Here is a 23029-nt window from a genome sequence, read left to right as displayed (position 1 = left end):
TTCTAAGCAAGAAAACTTGCTGAAGCTCCTACATCAGCACTTGGTGCTTCACCTTGCACTTTTATGTCATGGAGACAGGTTCTTTCCTTAACCCTCATGGACCAACCTCTGCTAACTTCAAACTTTTCTCCTGCAGCTTCCTCACCTCATTCTGCCTTCACAGAATTGAACAGAGTTAGGGCCTTGCTTTAGATTGAGCTTTGGCTTGAGGGAATGTTGTGGCTGGTTTGATCTTCTATCTAGACCATTCAAACTTTCTCCATACTGTTTAGCTTTCTAATAATTTGTGTATTCACTGGAGTATCCCTTTTAATTTCCTTCAAGAATATTTCCCTTGCATTCACATCGTGGCTAACTGTTTGGTACAAGAGGCCTCACTTTCAGCCTATCTGGGCTTTGACATGCCTTCTCACTAAGCTTAATCCTTTCTAGCTTTCAATTTAAAGTAAGTGACATGTGATTCTTCCTTTCACTTGAACACTTAGAGGCCATTGTAGCCTTATTAATTGGTCTAATTTCCATATTGTTGCATCTCAGGGAACAGGGGGGCCCAAGGAGGGGGAGAAAAATGGGTGAATAGCTGGTTGATATGAAGCAGTCAGAACAAACACATTTGTGGATTAAGTTTGCAGTCTTATATGGGCATGGTTTGTTGTACCCAAAATGATTATAATAGTAACATCAAAGATCACTGATCACAGATCACCACAACTAGTATAATAATAATGAAAAAGTGTGAAATGTTTTGAGAATTACCAAAATGTGACACAAAGACAGGAAGTGAGCAAATGAAGGAAAGATGGCATCTACAGACTTGCCGCACGCAGGGTTGCTGCAAACCTTCAATTTGTAAAAAATGAAATATCTGCAAAAAGCAATAAAGTGAAAGCAATGAAGAGTAATAAAACAAGGAATGCTTGTGCTGATTTAGCTCTTCTTTCTAGACAAGCCAAAGTTTCTACTTCATTTAATGGCAACACAGGTAAGTCAGTCATCTGGTAGGGAACCCGGGGTGAACCTCTCAGCTCTGGATGTGTGTGCACACTCCTTCCTGAACAGCCTTTGAAGTGTCCACCCCTCTTTTCCACCCCCCTCCAGCAAGCTTTCAATCTTCTCTATTTGAAGTTGAAGGGCACTCTTGCCCAGAGTCCCTTCCCTTCCTACTCTGTCCCTCCAGAACAATTGCACACAGGAAATTGGAAGGCACCCCTCCCCTCCTCCCATTCCACCCCACCCCCCGCCCCACCCCAGCCAGCAAAATGGAGCTCAGGGTCTTCGGTGCAGCCGTGGGCCATGCACCTGCTCCCTTGCTGGTGGCAGGGCCCGTTCCCATCTGTGCATGCACTCAGAGTCCGTGGATATGCTTCCTACTTGTGCGCATGTGCAAGGCTCCTCCTTCTTTTCGAAATGCTCCTTTCCTTTCGTTTGCCTGGAAAACTCCTGTTCATCCTTTACAACTCACCTCAGATGTCACCACCTTCAGGAGCCTCCCCTGACTGGCTGATGTAGAGATGGTCTGAAATTATCTCTCATCGTTAGAATAGGAGGGAAAACATATGGCGGGAGAACACACGGGCAGCGTGTGGCCCCGTGGTCTGGGCCGTGGTCTGTCCTGAGGCTGAAGCTGTTCCAGTTATCCCTCTGCAGTGGAACAGCCCATGTGCAGAAGCATTCAACCTCCGTGTTCCTTCCTTCAGCCATGACCCTTTATTTCTCAGCTCACGTTCTTTCTTGCTTTTTTACTTTCTTGTTCTTACCTGATTGATTCGTAAATTAATAAAACAACACAAGTTAGACAATTCCAGCTACTTAGAATCTTCTGTATGAATAAGTTTGCTTGGAGAGCAGCAGCTGTGAAATATACATGTGGTGCTTGAGTTCAAAGGAAGTAGATGATGCTGCACAGAGTAGCCTAAGGAGAGCGTTTCCATGCCAGGGCGCTTTCATGTGGAGCTCTGTGCCCAAGTCTGATGCAGAGAAAAGTCAGCCCCGTATTGCAGGGGAGAAGCAGGTCTGGAGCTGAGCACCAGAAAATCAGCTTTCCAAACCACTTCCTCCTGTGAGTAGCTGGGGAATTTGAAGCTCGTTTATGTAATGGAAAGAGAATACTCAACTTGCCCTGCTCACAAGAATATCTCAACAGTGTAGACACTGTTTGAAGGATAAAGCCATGCAGATAAGGGTTTTGTTAATCAAAGGTGTCTCACCTAGATGTGAAGAGGTTACAACAGGTTAAGTGGATGGAATTGTCTTACTCTTGTTGCTTTTATTAATTTATGAAACAACCAGGTAAGATGCCTTATCAAGAAAAGGCAAAGAGGCCCACGTATTTCCAAGATTGCAGGCATTTGGTTTAAACTGCATCTCTCCGTTTTAAAGGTAGATGGTAATGTGGAAGCAGGAGTGAGTGGGTACCGGGAACCCCACTTCTCTCCTCTTCAGTCTCTGGCTCCTTCTGCCAACACATCTCTTCCCTGGATAGGATTAAAAACATCACTGGGGCAGGAACCATGAGCTTGGCAATAGTTTTAAAAGCATCCACAGAGCGACTTGGAAGCCCTTGCTTGCCTGCGGCATGAAGACTGAGTCAGCCGCGCGCAGGGACGGTCACAGTTGCTCCGGTCTGTAAAAGACGACACTTGGGAAAGTGTCATTTCCTCTGTTGCCATAATCGGCCTGACTGACGCTTAACCCCTGCGGTGGTGACGGCTCTGTGACAACATCCCCACCCTGGCCGGCGACCCCGGATCCCCGGCGTCCTGCGCGGACAGCTGGCGGGGCCGGGCTGCTGTGGTCATGGGCAAAGAATTCCCCTCCGCAGCTGCTGGGGCCGCATACCCGACGTGCCTGGTCCCCAGGGCAACTGCGGGGCGTGGTAGTGATGCCAGCAGCTCCCCCTCTGCCTGCCGGCCTCAGAAGACCGCCCCCCCCCCCCCCCCCCCCCCCGCTGCCACCAACCCAGGTAGCCCAGGGGAGGGTCCTGGGGTGGGGCAGAGAGGCCAAAGAAAAAGTGCAAGGAGAGGAGGAAGTTAGAAGGGATGCCCGCTCCTGGGAATGTTTAGTGAAAAGAAGAGACTGCATTTCAAAAACAGCAGTCCACACATACATGTGGAACCTAGAAAAATGGTAACAGATGAACCTATTCGCAAAGCAGAAATAGAGACACAGACTGGAGAACAAAGGAATGGACGCCAAGGGGGGACTGGGGGGCTGGGAGGAATTGGGGGATTGGGATGGACATATATACACCACTATGTATAAAATAGATGACTAACGAGAACCTGCTGTATAGCACAGGGAGCTCTACTCAGGGCTCTGCGGTGACCTAGATGGGAAGGAAATCCAAAAAAGGGGATATACGTATATGTATTGCTGATTCACTTTGTTGTACAGCAGAAACTAACACAACGTTGTAAAGCAGCTATGCTCCAATAAAATTAATAAATAAAAAATAAAATAAAATAAAAATTATACAAAAAAACCAGCCGTCCTCTCCCTCTTATGCCTGTTTACAGTCATTCCTTGAATAGGAAGCATCATACAAGTCTTGTTTAAATATGGTTTGTGGAGCTGAGAAGAGCAAGGATTTGACGTAGAGATAAGCCTTGGTTTCCTGGTCCAAGGCACGTGGGCTAAATGACTTCCTACTGTGAAGGGCCGTGGGGATCGTGGGTCGTGCACCTGGAAGATGCTGAGTCTAGGACAGCCACATGCTGTTACCCAGCGAGGCTACACAGTGATCACAGCACCCTCCTCTTCCACTGCTTCAGGGTAGGCTTTCCTGATAAGCTTACTGAGTGAAGGAAAAGGGGGACGTTTTGTGAAGCTTGTCACATTTGTGTCAAATTTCCTGCCATCAAACTTTCACTGACCAATTCTTTGTCTGTTTTAACAGGGACTCATTCTCATAAGCGTACACGCAGCCAAAAAGCCTGTATATAGCAGTTCACGTTTTTTTAAATTTTAATTTTGCATTTCTTTAAATACTAACGAGGAGACTTTTTTCTATTTTTAAAATTTAAAGAAAATATACATAATGTATGCTTTACCATCTTAGCCATTTCTAAGTGTACAGTTAAGTAACATTAAGTATATTCACATCGTTGTGCAACCATCACCACCATTCATCCACAGAACTATTCTTGTCTTGCAAAAATAAAACTCTGTATCTATCAAAAATTAACTCCCCATTCCTGTCTTCACCCAGCCCCTGGCAAACACCATTCTACTTTCTATCTTTATAAATTTGACCACTCGAAGTATCTCATGTAAGTGGAATCATATAGTATTTGTGATTCCTTTCACTTAGTGCAATGTCTTCAAGTTTCATCCATGTTGTAGCAGGTGTCAGAATTTTCTTCCTTCTTTAGGCTGAATAATGTGCCACTGTATGTACATACCTCCTTTTGTTTATTACCAGCAATTACATTTTTAAACCTCTATTCTTAGAGAAAGAGAGTAATGAGCCATATACTTGTCAGTGAGAGCACGGGAGGTGAGCAGTTTTGGAACATATAAGTAGATGAGATCTTTACAAAATAATTACTATTCCATTGTGCTAAGGCCATTTTCACAATTTTTTTTCTTTCACTGATATAAGTGTACAAATATATAAATGCATGCACACATACTTTACTTCTACACACCTCTTTTCTCTCATTCTCACCCTTGTTCTTTTCAGGACAAAGACAGATTTTACTGTCAGATGAAAAGCATAGTACTTTTGTCACTTAGAGGCTGCACATTTTAAAGTGATTTGTATTTTATTTATTTATTTATTTATTTATGTATTCATATTTTTATTGAAGTACAGTGATTTACAATGTTGTGTTAGTTTCAGGTGTACAGTAAAGTGATTCAGTCATACGTGTTTATACATATAAATATATTATATATATTCTCTTTCAGATTCTTTCCCATTATAGGTTATTATAAAATATTGAGTATAGTTCCCTGTGCTATACAGTAGGTCCTTGTTGGTTATCTATTTTATATATAACAGTGTGTATCTGTTAATCCCCAAATCCTAATTATTCCTCCTCCTCCTTCCCCTTTGGTAACCATAAGTTTGTTATGTCTGTGGGTCTATTTCTGTTTTGTAAATAAGATCATTTATGTCATCTTTTTTTAGATTCCACATATAAGCAATATCATGTGATATTTATCTTTCTCCGTCTGACCTACTTCACTTGGTATGATAATCTCCGGGTCCATCTATGTTGCTGCAAATGGCATTATTTCATTCTTTTTTATGGCTGAGTAGTATTCCATTGTATTTTGTATCTTAAACTAAGTAAGTTTCTCTCTGTTGTAGGTTGTAAGTAATCACAGCTAATTCAGCATGCTATCACTTTATTCTAGTCTTGTCCTCACATAGCCTGCCTCTCTCCCTTCCCTCAATCCTAATTTTACTTCATTTCTTTGACTCATTCATGGAGCTTAACCAGGTATAGCATCACCAGGTACAATGCTAAATATTTCCTTATTTCTAAATCCCATGCCCTAATTTTAATAATATCTATATTACTGTTCCCCCTTCACAGATGAGAAAACTGAGGCTCAGAGAGTTTATGTAACTGCCTAAGGCCAAACATCTCTGTCACAGTCAAGATCTAGACCAAGTGTATCTAAAGCCAAATCCCAGACGTTGCCCTGCACAGGATGTGGCAGTCATCACTTTCTTATGTCTTCTTTTACTTTCTATTGTATTTGAGTGTGAGTTCTACCATTTCAAAAAGAACTATAGGCGGTTGACAAACAGGATCCATAAAGCTGCATCCAATATTCTGTGCACAGTATTTGTTGTTAATAATAACTGAATAAAACAGGAGAAATGTTTAAAATAAAAATATGGGGAAGAGCAAGTTAAATTCAAAGGAAACGGAAGAAAACGAATAATAAAAAATTAGAGCAGAAATCAATGAAATTGAAAACAGGAAATCAGTAAAGAAAATCAACAAAACCAGAAGCTGATTCTTTGAAAAGATCAATAAAATTGATAGGCCGCTAGCCAGGCTAACAAAGGAAAAAAGAGAGAAGATGCAGATCAAAAAATATCAGAAATGAAAGAGGGGGCAACACTACAGATCCCATGGAATAAAAGAATATTGCATACAACTCTACGCCCGCAGATTTAATAGCCTAGATGAAATGGACCAATTTCTTGAAGACGCAGTCTGCTAAAACTCACATAAGAAGAAATAAACAATCTGTAGAGGCTTCATCTATTATAGAAATTAAGTAATTAATGACCTTTCAAAACAGAAAGCACCAGACCCAGATGGCTTCACTGGTGAATTCTACCGTTTAAGGAAGAGGTTCTGTGGATTCTATGCAGACTTGTGTGTCTCTTTTGTAATGTCTTCAGTGTGTGAGCTGTTGATGGGGAGTTTCATTTGAAGGCTCGTTTCCTTCTTTAGGTCTGAGGAAGTTCCTTCTGTTACTTCTCTCATTTCCTCCATTTTATTTTCTTTACTCTTTTTATGGAATTTTTATCAGTTTCATATTGGTCCTCTTGCACTAACCTTGTCTGTGTTTTCTGGTATACTCAATCTCATTCTAAGGTCTGGGAAATATTTCAAATATAATTTCCAATTCTTCTATTGTAAATTTCAAATATAATAGTGTTCATATGTTTAATCTCTAAGAGATCTGCTTTCTACTCTCCCTCATCCCCCAGAGCATCCTCTCTCCTGTAGGCTGTTTCTAGAAACAAAGCACTCTCTTCTCTGATAGCCAACAAGGAAATGAGAGTGTCAGTCCTACAACTGCAAGGAACTAAGTTCTGTAACAACCTGAATGAGCTTAAGATATTGAAGAAAGGTGAGTGTGTCCAGTGATGTAGAGTCATTTGTATACTGTCGACTAATACTCTTGTTTTTAGTCTGGTTTCTAAAGCCAACTGCTGTACTATTTACTAATTCTGAACCCAGACACTTTCTGAATTCCTATAATTAGACTGCTTCCCTATTTTTTAAAGCCTCTGAGTCATATATCTCTTTACTTGTTTCATCTTTCCATCCTCTCCCATTCCATCCCCTTCCAGAAATTTCTGGAAATCTTTCAGCTTGTTCATTATTACTTATCCCAAATCTTTTTTTTTTTTTTTTTTTTTTTCCCTAAGCTTCTATTTCAGTGGAAGTCTTTGGAGGTTAGAGAACAAATGTGTATGTTTATTCCTCAGTTCTGTACTGGAGCTGCCTGACTAATGTTTGAAAGAAACTGATTTTCAAACTGATAGCCTTTTATACTCATTTTTTGTTTGTTTGTTTGCATTTCCATGAAGGCAGTGCCCTTAGGCAAAAGATGAATTATTTTTCTACCTAGTAAATATGAAGACAGACTTTTCATAGAAATAGTAATGAGGTAAGACCTTACGTGGGCTTCAGAAAAGGCTCACTTGTATCTATATGTCATCTTAAATGGTTATTTTGGATATTAAAGAAACATAGGTTTTGTATGATATACCAACTTTTTCATGCAGCATTGAATAAATTACTTAACCTCGTAGAATCCAGGCTCAAGTGGATGAACATATTCTTTTCAATTTCATAAGATTACTGTAAGAAAATACAGCAGGGTACACGATACCTGGCAAGTGCTTAATAAATTCGTTCTACAAGGATTTATATTTACACTGAATAAATAACAGGAAACTAGATCTCTCTAAAAGGTGCATTCTAGTAGGTAAGATGCATAAGCAAGTAGTCAAGTTCATTACAGTGGTAGCTGCCTTCTACCTTTCCACCTACTCTACCTCCACCATCCCTGGTGATGTTACCTGGACCACAGACGAGCTCTGTGTGCTGATGGGAGGAGTTGAGAAGGAGTCTGGGAGAGCATGAGGAGCTAGGGTAAGAAAAGAAGGAAGGATGAAGATAAGGAAAAAGGAGTGAGAGAGACTCTTGAATACCTAACTTAGAATGAGTCAAATAGAAAATCTGAGTTCAACATTGTCCTCGTCCCTTTGGGTTATAACCGAATACCGCTGACTGGGTGGCTTATTTCTCACAGTTCTGGAGACTGAGATGTCCAGGATCATGGCATCGGCATATTTGGAGTCTGGTTCATAGACGGTCAATCATCCCTGTTTCCTCACAGGGTGGAAGGGGCAGGGGAGCTCTCTGGGGTCTCCCTTATAAGGACATTATTCTCATCATGAGGTCTCCACCTCATGACCGAAACAATTCTCAAAGGTCCCACCTCCAAATACCATCTCCTTGGGAGTTAGAATTAAAACATCTGAATTTTGAGGGAACACAAACATTCTGTCTATGATAGTCACCAAATAAAGCAGATTTAAGATACTCTGTATTCAAACAAGAGTGTTTAAAAACAGAAACATTTCCTTATGAGTGTAATGGAAAGACCACCAGGCCAGGAGATTCATGTTTCAGGATGCAGCATTAGCTGTTAGTTATGTTACTAGTTAGTGCTTTGGCTTTGAGAAACTTTCCTAGATGGCTGTGTCTGTATCATGAGGATTAATGATATAGAGTTATCTTTTCAGATCTAACATGTTATACTCCTCTGAAAAAATTATGACGTTTTCTCTTCTACAGAGTAAGAAATGAGGTATACATCCTAGATGAAGAGTCACTGGATATATCAAGACAATAAAATATATATAAGGTTTACAATTAAATGAAAGAGAGCCCAAGAAAAGGTTAGGACAGTTAATTTTAGAAAGGCAAGTGCAAAAATTGATGGGATTCATACAACTCTAAATAAATCAAGCCCAAATTTTGAAAGAACTGCCAATTAATCAGTCCAGTAATGTCCAGATCCATGCTTTTATAGAATTAGGCTTATGAGAAAATTATAATCCATAGAGAATAATGATTTTATTTCAACCTCGCCTATGAGATTCACATTTTACAGGCATAAATACACCAGCACAAATGTAGTATAAATATCTATTGTGATAATAAAAGATATTTATTAAAAAGTGAGTCTAACATTTTTCATGAAATGTGAAACTATTCCAATGCTTTGTATAAATTGACTCCATAGGGGTCTCGATAAAATAGCAAATGAGTTTCCTAATGTTATGAGCTTTTGAAAATAGTCCGTGAAAGAGAGCTATATCGTGTTCCACCAAGGCAATTGAATCAGCTGCCCATCATTTACAAAGGCAGAAGAACTAACTTAGGATGAGTCAGTTGTTCTTTTCAGAATTTCAGCAAAGCCATATGAGATATTTAATTTGTGTTTCGGCAAGTCTTGTTTCCCAGTGCAGGTCATCAGTCTCAGAACATTTTGAAAGGATGTATAATTCCTGCCTTGTTCCAGGATGAGCTATTCCAGCAAAGCTAGAGGAAGTCAGAGAGGCTCCATAACAACAGGAGTAGGACCATGCCTCATGCAGAGTGGGAGCTCAATAAATGTTCGATTGGGTTTGATTTTCTGGGGCGGTGGTAGAAGGACCTGAACTTGAGCATTAAGGTGTGTCTCTATCCCTTAATAGAGCATGTAATCTCTGAGACTCAGGTCATACTTTTGTCTCAGAGTGTGATCTCCTTGACTGAGAATTAGTAAAATAATAACCACAACAATAATAATCCTCGGAATATTTAAGTTTCAAATCAGACAAAGGGATGCTACAGGGATCCGGAAACTTCAAAGTGATGAATAGACATGGGCTTTGATGACTGTTTGGGGTACTCTGCCTCCCTTGTTACAAAAAAAATTTATATAAATTCATCTTTCTTATTCTGTCCCTCTTCTTTCTTCAACAAAACTCTGTCCTTTTTTTTTTTTTTTCTCTTGATCCTAGATGTTTGCCTAGAAATTGAAGCTTGCAGCTATTAGTGAGGTTGCCGTTCAGGTTTCCAAGCCTGTGAAAATGAGCCACAGCTCGTTGTATAGCTTCCTCCATTTGTCTTCCTGAATCTTTGTAATTCTACAAAGGTCTTCTTCTGCAAGTTATGGAGAAGTAGGATGAGGCAGCATATTAGCTAAGCCGTGCAGATTGTTCCCAAAGCAGATCCAACCCACCAGTTTCGAATCCAATACAGTAGCAAAACCAGAACAGATTAGAAAAAAGGAGACACCAGCATTCCAAAGAATAAACCGGGGATTCCATTCAGGAGACCCCCTAGCTGGTCTTCCCCACAAGCTGCCACACAATATCATTGAACCCAAGCATGTGGCTGGATTCTGAGAAAAGCCTGAACAGTTTCATTATCAGCCAATACATCCGGACATTTACAGCAAAGCAGGACAATCAGATCTGAGGGGCCGACCCCGTGATTATTCCTTCTTTCCCATACTTATCCTCACAGCATTGGCAAAGTACATCTTTAGATCAAACCGGCCCTGCTCCTCACCTGCCAAACCCTGCTGAAAAAAACTACACAGATGTACTGATGAGCTCCATGACTGATTTGTAAACTTCCAAACTCAGTTCAGCGTTTAGCGGTTCCAGCCATCCTTAAACTTATCTCTTGTGAGTTTCTCATTCTCTAAAGTGACTGTGACAATTTTTCAAGCCTTCTTGTGACTTTCACTTAATCCCTGACCCTCACACCCTCAGTATGAGCTTCTCTTGGTTTCATGGATGATAGAAATCACTAAAGGTAACTCCTGTCCACACTTCCACTGGTTTTCTCCATCTCAAAACTCTCTGCGTCCTCCTCGCTTATCTCAGGGGAGATAATGACCATTCCTAGAGAAAACCAATGCCATGGCCGTGCGTTATTTGACCCCATTCATTCCCTCCTTCCCTGTTGGCATCTTCCTCCATGAAATATCCAGCTGGAATACTTCTTGGTTGGATAGTCAGTTTCTTTCACTTCACTACCTCCTTCTCATCCCATAAACATACCCCTCATACCCCCAAGTGGTTGTGGGAACCACTTTGGAGATATTACACATTTGTACATTATTTTGGTAGCTTTCTGGCAAAATGCAATAACCATTCCTGGAGGAAGGAATGATTGTTTTCAATCATGCCCAGAGTCTGCATATTGGATAGAAGAAGGACTGATCTCCCATCTTGGAAGTACAGTTTTCTTCATTTCCTTTCTCCTTCAAGCTATGGCCCCATTCCATTTGTCAAAACCAATGCCTTCTTTGCTGTGACTGTTTGACTTTGGCCAAGTTTCTGACCCTCTCTACTCCCATATATTCTGGGATCCCACCTCTCTGTTTCTCCAGTTTCCCTTAATGTTATTTCCAATGTTTGACAATGGGTCTTCTTCATTTTTTTCTCCTAAAATGGGAATGCTACCACAACACTGCTAGCAACTCTATGAAGGAAAGAAGTCCTTGGCCAGTGTGTAATGGGTCAAGGGTTCCTTGTCCTGGGCACACTCGTCTGGGGTAGAACAGCACCAGGCCCCTTAGAGATGGGACTGAGGTCTGCCGGGAGGATGCAACAACAGGGAAAGAGCTCAGATAAAATGAAGTAAAGAAGGCATCAGAATTCCAAGGGTCCCCATTAATTCCAGAGGAGAACTATGTAAACAAGTAATTAAACCATGTCAAAAAGTGATGGAGACAAGAGTAGACATCAACGGAGTCCAGCTAAATTTCACTGGGCAAAGATTGAGCATATGGCTTTAGCTGCTTTTTCAAAAATGAACTGTTTCAGGCATACAGACATATGGACTATAATATAATAAACACCTAATTTAAGAAATATACAAAAGAGATAATTGGAATCCCCCAAGTACTCCTCTGCCCAATCCCATTCCCACCTCTTTCCCACAGTTCATCATTTTCCTGAATTTTTGTTTCTCCATAGTTGCTTGCTATTAAACTTGAACTACACATGAGCATATTTATAAATAACATACTATTTAGTTTTGTCTTAACTTTATATGGATTGTTTTTATGGAAAAATGATTCGGGGAACTTATTAAAGATGGTAAGGAAGACCTTATTCAGGACCATTGCAGTAGGTGTAGGCATCACTGTGATAGGATTTTTGTTTTGTTTTGTTTTAATTTAATTTTTATTTTATATTAGGGTATAGGTGATTTACAATGTTGTGTTAGTTTCAGGTATAGAGCAAAGTGATTCAGTTATACATATACATATATCTATTCTTTTGCATATTCTTCTCCCAGGTTATTAGAGAATATTGAGTAGAGTTTCCTGTGCTGTACAGTAGGTCCTTGCCGATTATCTCTTTTATACATAGTAGTGTGTATATGTTAATCCCAAACCGTGGGGAGAGAGATTGTGTTCAACTCCAAATACAGCTTGGGCAAGTGGGAATTCACAGTGAAGGAGCAGGGTGTGGGTCAGTGGATGGAAAACTACTAAGAGAAAACATCAGACGGGGGCGTTCTGGGTAAGCGGACCTACCAGGATTCTTGCTGAAGGCAGGTCAGGGGATCAGGCGTCACGTGGTGAGGCCAGATATTGAGGGTGATTAGATGTTGAAGGTGGGGGGTTCTTGCTAAGGCGATTTAGCAGGGTTGTTGCTGAAACTGGATTTTACACAGACGTGCTCTGGGGGGCCTAGGAGAAGGGTCAGGAACCTGACCACAGTTTGGTCAAGGAGAGCATCTCTGTCAGTGTTGCAGACAGTGGTGGACAAACTTTCCTTCTATGTCTCCTTGTCCCCATATGAGCAGGCTTTTCTAGGTCCTGTACATGCATCGGGGACATTGTTAGGTCATGTGTCTGCAAGTTTCTGTTTTACTAGAAATTATTCTCCGCATTAGTTGTACCAATTTACCTTCCTGGCAGTAATGCATGAGAGTTCTTGTTGAAATTATCAAAGTGTTTTTTGTTTTGTTTTCTTTTTTTGCCATTTTGCGAGTTTTGAAATGGCATCTCATTGTTGTCCTTTACATTTTTCTGACTTCTCATGGGGCAGAAAATTTCCCTATAACTTTTAGATATTCACGTTTCCCCTTCTATTTGTATGTTTCTATTTTGGTTGTGGATAATAGATAATACTTTGGTTTTTATTTGGTTCTTTATCTAACTGGCTTGTAGTAATTCTTCATATATTCTGGTTATTAATTTCTTTCCTGCTTTGTGAATTGCACATGCCTTTGCTCTGTCTGTGGCTTGTCTTTGAATTTTATTTATGATATGTGTTTCAGTTTTAATATATATAGCCCATAATACTTTTTTTTTTTCATTTTGAGATTGCATTTTTATGTACCACATCTTCTTTATCCATTCCTCTGTTGATGGACGTTTAGGTTGCTTCCATGTCTTGGCTATTGTAAATAGTGCTGCAGTGAACACTGGGGTGTATGTATCTTTTCGAATTATGGTTTTCTTTGGATATATGCCCAGGAGTGGGATTGCTGGATCATATGGTAGCTCTATTTTTAGTTTTTAAGGAACCTCCATACTGTTCTCCATAGTGGCTGTACCAGTTTACATTCTCACCAACAGTGAAGGAGGGTTCCGTTTTCTCCACACCATCTCCAGCATTTATTGTTTGTAAATTTTTTGATGATGGCCATTCTGACCGGTGTGAGATGATACTTCACCATAGTTTTGATCTGCATTTCTCTGATAATTAGTGATGTTGAGCATCTTTCCATGTGCTTTTTAGCCATCTGTATGTCTTCTTTGGAGAACTGTCTATTTAGATCTTCCACCCATTTTTTTAAAAATTTATTTATTTTTTATTTATTTATTTTTGGCCACGTTGGGTCTTCATTGCTACACGCGGGCTTTCTCTAGTTGCGGCGAGCGGGGGCTACTCTTCGTTGTGGTGTGCGGACTTCTCATTGCAGTGGCTTCTCCTGTTGTGGAACACGGGTTCTAGGCACGCAGACTTCAGTAGTTGTGGCACGTGGGCTCAGCAGTTGTGGCTCGCGGGCTCTAGGGCGCAGGCTCAGTAGTTGTGGCCCACGGGCTTAGTTGCTCCGTGGTATGTGGGATCTTTCTGGACCAGGGCTCAAAAACAAAACAAAATACATTTTAAAGTTGTTCCTTTCAAACTTTAAGATTAGGGCACTTAACATTTATGATTGTACATATGGATAAATTACTGTTGCAGCATCTCAGGTTTGTGTGCACCCTTTAATTTATTCTCATTCTCCTTTTGCAGGCCTTCTACTCTCAGGTCTTACAGATGCTTTTAAAGGTTCCCGTAAGTTTCCATTGGCATCCCTTTTGCCTTTCATGTACATCTCCACTATCCCAATGACTAAACAAATCTGTGTCTCCAGGCTTGGTTCTCGGCATCTCTTCTTAACGACAGACTCAAGACTTCATTACACACCTCCTGCTAGCTATCGTCACAGGATCCCATAGCCACCCCAACAAATGGACAACTGTCTTCCTCCTTTGTTTCCTCCCTCAGTTGGTGATTTTCCAGATCTGTTCTTCAGATTAAAGGTACAGAGGAAGGAAACTAGCAAGGCTGCTTATTATCTGTATGACAATGGGCCACTGGCCTGTTCCTTAAGTAACCATGCTGCTCATCTGTAAAGAGGGGATGACAACAGTACTTCCCTCACACTGTTGCTGTGAGGATTAACAAAGTATATAAACTATAAACGTGTTAGAGCAACACCTGGCACATGGCCAGCGCTGAAGGAGGATTAGCTAGTACAATTTCAAATTCCTCCTGTATGTCAGCTAGGCTATTCTTTAGCCATTGCTGAAATAGAATAAGATTTTACAAGCCAAATATATGTAATATGGCCCTCAAGTTGTCAAGGTTCACTTTCAAAGGACATCCCCCATCACTCCTCCTTTCTGATAAAGACATGGTTATAGAGTACTTGGAGATTCACTTGCAGAATATTTGATTTCCTGAAGATAGTGTCCCAATGTTCATCCTATCTGGTGGACATCCCTACATGAAGTGACTTTCCCAGGAAGCCATCTCTATAGTTTCTCAGGAAGCCCAGTCTCATTCCCCTTGCTCTCATTCAGACCAAGCCTCAGCAGGCTTCACGGCGGTGAGAATTACAGTAATCACGTACTGAAACACCCCGAGCTTGCCAACTGCAGTGTGACCCAGAACCGTTTTTCTAGACGAGTCTTGTGATTGTTTCCCCAGCTGTTCCTATTAGGATAATTAATATAATTAACAATAAAGGCTTTAATTATAGATGTTTAACAAGAGACATTTATAATTATTGCCCAAACCTTATCTAGATACAGAAGAAGTTTTTACTGAGTGCCTACTAAGTGCTTTACACATAGTAGCTTATTTACAACAATGCTTCAAGGGTAGATATCAAATTTAAGAACAATTTAGTTTAAAATTTAAGAGCCAAGATTGATGGTACTGGTTTCCTGGGGTTGCTGTAACAAAGAACCACAAGCTGGGTGACTTAATCACTAGAAATTTACTCTCATATTTCTGGAGGCTGGAAGTTTGAGACCCTAGAAGTTTGAGATTGAGGTGTAGGCCATTGGAGATCTTTCTGTGGGCCGTGGGGAACAGAACTTTTCCAGGCCTTGCTCCTGGCTTCTGAGAGCCTCGGGCTTTCCTCGGTGTGTCGATGGCCATCTTCTCCCTGCATCTTCACATTGTCTTCCCTCTGTGCACGTGTGTTTCTGTGTCCAAATTTCCTCTTTTTATAAGGACACAGTAGTATCAGATCAGGGCCGACACTAATGACCTCATCTGAACTTGATTGCCTGCAAAGACCCTATTTCTAAACAAGGTTACATTCTGAGGTTAGAACTTCAACAGTCTTGGGAAAACACAATTCAATTCTATTACCCAGTTAGAAAGGGGCAAAGCTGAGACTTAAATGTAAAGCCATCCTTCTGTGCCCCTCTGTCCTGATTTCTTCCCATCTTGGGCCTGTCTCCTGCCCAGTTAAGTTTTTCCTTATCTATGTCTCTGAGGTATTATTCTCTTCCTTGAGAGTCCTGCCCTCTTCCTCTGGGTCAGCATGTAAACATACTCAGATCTCCTGTGTCTTAAAAGTCATTGTATGTTTCCAAGTCCAATTTCTACTGTCAGCTATTACCCCTCTTCCCTCTGCTTCTCAGCTGAATGACCTGGAATCATGAACTTCCTCTACTGTCCCCCTCACTCTCTACACAGTCCCTTATCTGCTCAGTCTGGCTTCCACCCCATTCATACCCCCAACATGGTTTTCTCCTGGGTTGTCCAGGACCCCACGTCACCGAGTGGCAGGAACACTTTGACGGCACCTTCTCACTGGACCCCTCAACACATTTGATGGGCTGGATCATTCTCTCCTGGAAACACTGGCTTCTCTTCCTTCCATTTAAATGTTGAAATCCTCATGGACAACTTTCATCTTTACAATAAATTGGTTCCATAGTATTTTCATCGGTGATAGTGGCTTCACTGACCTTCCGTTCTCTGATGACCTCCAGTGAACGCCTCCAGGCTGGAGTCTTCTGAGCTCTGCCCTGACGATCTAATTGCCTTTGCAACATCTCCAACAACGTGCTTCATGGGTACCTGAAAATTAACATGTCTAAAATCAACTCAAAATTCCCATAATCCCCAAAGATGTTCTTCTTTCAGTGCAGTAAACTGAGACAATGGCACTAATATGTTTTTAAATTTCAAGATAAAAACCTGACAGTTCATTTTGACTCTCCTCTTCCTCTCCTTCCTCCCTCCAGCCCCACCAATGCCCACATCCTGTCAATTCCATCACCTCTGGCCCGACAAGGGGTGTGGAGCAACCCAGGAAGTAGAGGTAAACATTCTGGAAAAACAACTCCATTATTTCAACTTTACCCAGGAACTTTTTAAAAAAAAAAAATAATTTTGATAATTTCCTAGGCTTTCAAAATTAGAAACCTAAATGTCCAAACAGCTTCACCAAAAACATAGCCAGGAAGATGTTCATCAGCATAAAATGAAAAATAAAAGGAAATACACACACTCTTTGCAGAGAGCAGATCTTTCCTTATCTCTGCTTTCCTGTCTATGACTAACAAACATTTTATATTTTGTTTTGGGTCCCCTTAGGACCATGGCTTTGGAAAAAAAAAAGGTTCAGGGCTGATTTCTGCTTCTTAGAATTTAGAAGCCGTTTGAAATTTTTAACATATAGGAGCTTGTATTTCACTAAAAAAATACATTGATGGACACCAGGTCCTCTTATATTTAAGTTATTCTAATCCATGATTATTTGGAATTAAAAAAGAGAGTTCAGAAGCATCAGTGAGTTCTGCATGGGAAGGTAGGGTCTGCGACCCCAGCGTTTGCTTTGAGGGGTGGGAAGAGGCCACATGAAATGGAACAGGGTCTGCAACCAGGAGCTTTGGAGCAGGAACTAAAAGAGACAGAAAACTGAGAATACAGAACCACATTGTAAAAACATAGACACGCTGCCTGTGATCTTGCATGGGATTGACAACTACAGCAAATAGCACCAGCTTCACTTCATTCTTTTCCTGTCCTTAACTAAGAACAGGCCCAGCATCCTGGAGCTTCAGAGAGTGGCCGGGGGGGAGTTGGGGAGGGCTCAGGAGGTGCCGGGATGAGGCAGCACAGCAGCTCCCAGGCCACTCCTCGCCTGAAGGACCCAGCGAAAGGAGCCTGGCCGAATTGGATTCTTTTTATTTTGTTTTAGGAAAAGTAATTTTTATTTTTCACTTTTATTTTTATATATATATTTTTAGTCACTGCATTAGTCCAGCTAATGAACAGTATTTCCTTTTTCTTCAAAATAGAAAGATTTGCAAATAGTCTATCACCCAACTTCTGTGCTCAGTTTAAACCACCATTACAAGCCTGGTGGGTTTTTACAAGCTTCCCTTTCCTGCCCTCCTGTAATCCAGGTTAAGAATGCACCACACTGGAAATATTGACACTTCTGTAAGAGTAATAATAATGGGGAAGACTTGAGTGAGGGAGACCCCAGAAATGTGTTGACGACCTGTGTATTGTGCCAGGTAATTGAATCATTAAATAACCCTATAAGGTAGGTATTACCATCTTCATATTACAGTACAATACTCTGAGGCCCAGGGAGATAGGGTGGGATGATTGTCCTGTGTTCCATGCCTGAAGCCCAGCTCTGTAGAGGCCAATAGGATTTTTACAAGAGCAATGTCACATTTCTGGGATCCATGCAGTATGCACCTGAGGTCAGCGGGAAGGGTGTAAATCAACTAGCGCAATCCCTATTTTACAAAGATGCCCAGATTGCTGGATAACTGGTGACAGTGTCAGAATCTGAATACAGGCATGTTTCTCAAGCCCACTTACTTACTTGACACATCACGTTGCTGCCACCATAGTGAAAGGTGACTTGATCCTGGCCCTGAGTCTCAGCAGTAGTTTAAGGCTTATAAGGAAAATGAGTCTAACAGTTCAGCACATGGAACATTCACTTAATCCAAAACCTGCCACAGGAAAGCTCCACAGATGTTAGCAGCCTTTGGAGAGGGTTTCCCTTTTTGGATGCATTTGCTAAATAGGATTAACCCTCAAGAAGTCTGGGATGCAAGTTAAGGTTCTGGTTGAAGACCTTCCACTTACATCTGTGCAAAATCTCCTCTTTCCTCCTTCCTTTCCGCCCTGACACCCCTCAGCCTGGGTCCCTGGGCTGCACCTCCTTCACTCAGACACTTCCACTGCCCTCTCCCCATGGTCCCCTCCCCAGAGTCCAGAGAGTGGGGTGCAGCCAGTCTCCTTCACATTGCAGAAAGAAAAGGGGATTTTCTTGGTCAATAGCCCTGTATAGACCATAGTGTTTTTGTTGTTATTTTTTCAACCTGTTGGCAAAAATATAAAGTAGGGAAGCCAGTGACAGTTATAGATCACAGTCATAAACAAAGGCAGCCGGTCTAGGCTGAGTTAAGAGGTGATGGCCTCCAGAGAACAGGGACTAAGAAGCACCTGGGGTCACAGTCAGTGGGACAGAAGGATGCAAGCAGCAGGGAAAGCTAGTCAGCCTCCGAGAAAGGCGCTGACCCAGGGCAGCTCAGAATGGTCCTTCAGGAGTCAGCTGAGATGTCCCTGCCTTCTTCTGAAATTGGAGCGTCTCTAATGTTTTTATCTCGGAAATGCCAAACTGAAACAATTCATCTTTAAGAGCAAGGACCCCACAATTCCCAAATGAGGCGGTACTGGATTTGTGTGTGTCGTGAAAACAGAAGACCTCTGTGAGCTCTCAAGAACTCTTGCCTTGAAATATTTATTTTGGAGGGAAATGACATTTTTTCAATTGTATCCAGTTCCTAAAACTTGCCTCCTTCTGTCCACTTTTCCTTTCCTTGTCACTGCCCATCCCTCCTTCTCTTCCTTCCCCTCCTTCATTCTTTCTGTTCTCTTCCTCCTTCCTCTTTTACCCTTCTCATTCTGATAACCTGAAAAATTGTGATTGCTGGTTTTAAGGGAAAAACTTTCCATATGACCAGAGTTGAAATATGAAGCTATTTGCTTCTTTGTATCTGGGATTAAGCAATCACTGGCTTTGACATCCTAGCCCAAATAGAAGACGTTCATTTGGTGTGATGATAGCCTTCAACACTGGAAGATGAAATGCAGCCTTGCGTTTGAAAGCTTATGCATATCCAGCCAGTGAGTTAAGGAGGCCTAAGTTAATTCTATGTGTTACATCTTCCCGATATATTTTTCTTATAAATAGGATTTCAATTGAGAAACCTAAGTGAAAGTTTATTATAGCTCTTCATTTAAAATTTTTTTTATTATTTATTAATTTTTAGTTGTTATTTTTGGCTGCCCCTCGCAGCTTTTAGGACCTTAGTTCCCCGACCAGGGATTGAACCCCAGGCCCTTGGCAGTGAAAGCATGGAGTTCTAACCACTGGACCACCAGGGAATTCCCTGACTCCTCATTTTGAAGTGGAGAATGAAATCTTTGAAAGATCTTTGTTCCTAATTAAAATTTTACTTGCAGCCTGGGTATCCTGCTAGCCAGCTCTGTGTCCCTCACAGGCTGTCCAGTCCCCTCCCTCCCACCCCAGGCTTGGGTTTCTCTTCTATAAAATGTGAGAGTCAGGGAAGAGTTCTGACGTCCCTCCCAGCTTGAGTCTATAATTCTTTCATTAAAACAATCATGGACCCAACTGTTTCTTTCAAGTCCTTACCAAAAAATTATTTGAATTTTGAAAGCTCCTCACAAATACTAGTGTCTATCAATGCTGGCAGGGCCCATCTGGAATAGAGCCGGCCTGGGGCAAACGTGGAAGCAGACAGACACACTCTGTGGGTTCCTGCCCTCCTGCAGGGCTTCCCTTCTTCCCGGCACTCGCCCTGGACTGTGCCCTCCTGCTGCCACCTGAGCTGCTGGGCCTCCATCCCAAGAGTATCAGCTCACTTGGACGGCCTCTGCTTTCCTCATCGGCTTGCCCATCTGTCAGTTTTGGCCAGTAGGTTTTTCCCCAAACCCAAGGGAATAGTCTGATATCCTAAAGACAGGAAGACTCACTTCTCTGGGCCGTGGTGGGGCTTCCAACAGGAAGGAAACAGCCTTTAGGAAGTTCCCAACAGGTAATAGATTCTGGATTCTGGATCTTCAGTAGCTGCTGCTTTGCTGAGTCCTGCTGAGTACCAGCTACTGGGTGAGCCGCCTTTTAGATGCATCACATGCGTGGTCTGTTACTCTCCAAGTAACTGCAAGGCAGTCATTATACACATCAGAGATGAGCAAACGCAGTCACTGAGACGGTAAGTGCCCAGCCCAAGATCAAAACATAGGCAAGTAGAAAATCTGGGGCTAAACTCAAGATTCTCAGATTGATCTTCCCATTTTTTCCACACTGACTCTGGGCAAGAGAGTTAGAAGACAGGTTATTTCAAACCTCCACCCCAGGAGTCCTATCCTGATGGAAACTTCCATCTGAGGATCCCACTTCACAGTTCTGAAGGATGACAGTTGGGGTAAGGGAACGGCATCTCAGAGCAGTGGCAATGCAGTAGCAAGATTTGGGAATTGCCTGGATTTGTGGCTGTCTTATAGGGCACAGTTCTTTCTCTGTGGTCTGAAATTATTATTGTGGTCACAGTGAGGGAACCTGGCTAACAGTACATCAATGAAGCAATGCACAGAACTTCAGTTAGTGACTGGAATGCAGAGGGATATTTAGAAGTTGGAGAGGAGGACTGGGTAGCAGATGTTTCTTACTGTATGAATTGCAACCATGTAAGAAATTTGCAAGGAGTTAAATGAAGTGCAGAATAAATCAGTGAAATATTTTCAGGCATATACTGGGGATTTATGAGGTGCCTACTAAGTGCCAAGTGTGGCAGCAGATGCAAGGCATAGAGACATGGATTAAGAGAAAGTATTTCCCACTGAGGGGTCAGCCTAGTAAGGAATCCAGAAAGGGTTACAGAGAGAGAAAGTTGAGTGGGGTCTTCATACGTGCATACATAGGGGGTGGTAGAGATAGACAAAGCAGAGGGAAGGGTATTAGCGCAGGCTCAGGAAGGCTTGAAGAGACGAGGGAAAAGCTTGAATGCCTAGAACATGGCTGACATACATGTCAGGAAGTGATGGAAACCACAGACAGCCAGAAAACAAGTTACAATGCACATGCGCTTGTCATCCTGCCTCTGGTATCCCATCGGTTCAACTCCCTTTGGTTGACGCAAGTCACATGGTACACACATCCAAGGAGGAGAAAAAGAGGCATCACCTCTCCACAGAGTTCTTGTAAAATGACATTATAAAGGGACCTCAATAGAGGGTGGTAGGGATCCATAACCGTTTTTGCGATCAACCAGAGATAATGTATGTGTGCCCCATAGCACACTCTGCAATGATGGAAATGTTCTGTCCCTGTGTTGTCAGTACAGTAGCACCAGCCAGATGTGGTCACTGAGCACTTGAACAATGGCAAATATAATTCAGGCTTTAAATGTCAATTCTATTTAATTATAATTGATTAAATTTAAATAACCACATTGGTTCATGGTTTCCATATTAGCGAGTACACAATGTATTTCAAATATTTTTGACAGAGCCCAGCTTACTAAAATTTTATTTTAGTTTCCCCATTGTTAATCTGAGCAAGGACACAGTTTTCTTAAGCATCATTAGCCAAAGATATCCCCTTTTCATGAAGCGCCAGTCACTTCTGAAGTTCTCTATCCTGGAAGACGGCTGTACCTACTTGAAGCTTCTGGCAAGCACAGCTTTCCCTCATGTCAGGTCCCCTCATGTCCTGAGATGAATCCTGAGCCAGTGTCTAGGAGACTAATGACTTCCCACTTCAAGGACCAGGAGTATCTCTCATAGGCTGCCTTGGGGCTTAATACAAAACCTTGGGGTTCTCTCCAGGTGCAGCCCAGAAATGTGGAGGTCGGGTGTTACCACCTCCAGGGGCAATGCTCCACTGATGGGGCCAGGAATCAGCAGATAAATGCTGTAGCCCTCCCACCTTGTGGAGGCAATTCTGAATCACCTTCTCTCTGGTTCCTCAGAGCATCCCCAGTGCACTCACCTGCATTTGGCTACGTCTGTACTCAGCTCCAGGCTGCCTCCTTCATGGTCTTCCTCTGTTTCCCCATTTTTCTCCAACTGCCCCCTCACTCTGGCTTCCTGTGATCAACCCCCAAGTAAGCTACCTGCAACCAAGTTTTTGTGTAAGCCACTACTTTAGGGAAACCCAGTCTGAGACACGAGGGGATGAGGAGAAAGCTACCTCTTGGCCCAGGTGGTGGAAATAACAGTGACTCAGCCAAGCCAGCATTGGTAGAGATGGAGAAAAGCACACAGCTTTGATGTGCATTTTAGAGTCAAGGAGACATGGGAATTGGTTTTATGTAAACAATAAGACAAAGCAGTGTGCGGTGTGATTTTCCAGTTTGGGCCACTGTATACCAGAACTGTCTTTTACAGAGAGAGATGGTGGCCTCCAGAAAAGTGCAGATTTGGGTAGAAGGTCATGAGTTCAATTTGGGGCATGTTAAGTCCAAACAGTTAAATGCTCAAGAACTATTTGTGGAAAAATGGTTGAGTGAAGTCAGTTTATTTCCATGTTTCTTAGTTGCTTTACTTGTGAAAGGAAACGTGGGATGCCTACCTACTCAGCTACCCAGAATTGAATGAAATCTACCACATTAAAGTTCAAAGTGCTCCATGTTTTTGCAAAGGTCAAGTCATGTAATTCACCTCATAGACAATCAA

This window comes from Eubalaena glacialis, chromosome 14, assembly GCF_028564815.1.
Source record: "Eubalaena glacialis isolate mEubGla1 chromosome 14, mEubGla1.1.hap2.+ XY, whole genome shotgun sequence".
Lineage (NCBI taxonomy): Eukaryota > Metazoa > Chordata > Mammalia > Artiodactyla > Balaenidae > Eubalaena > Eubalaena glacialis.
Note: the sequence above shows the minus strand (reverse complement) of the source record.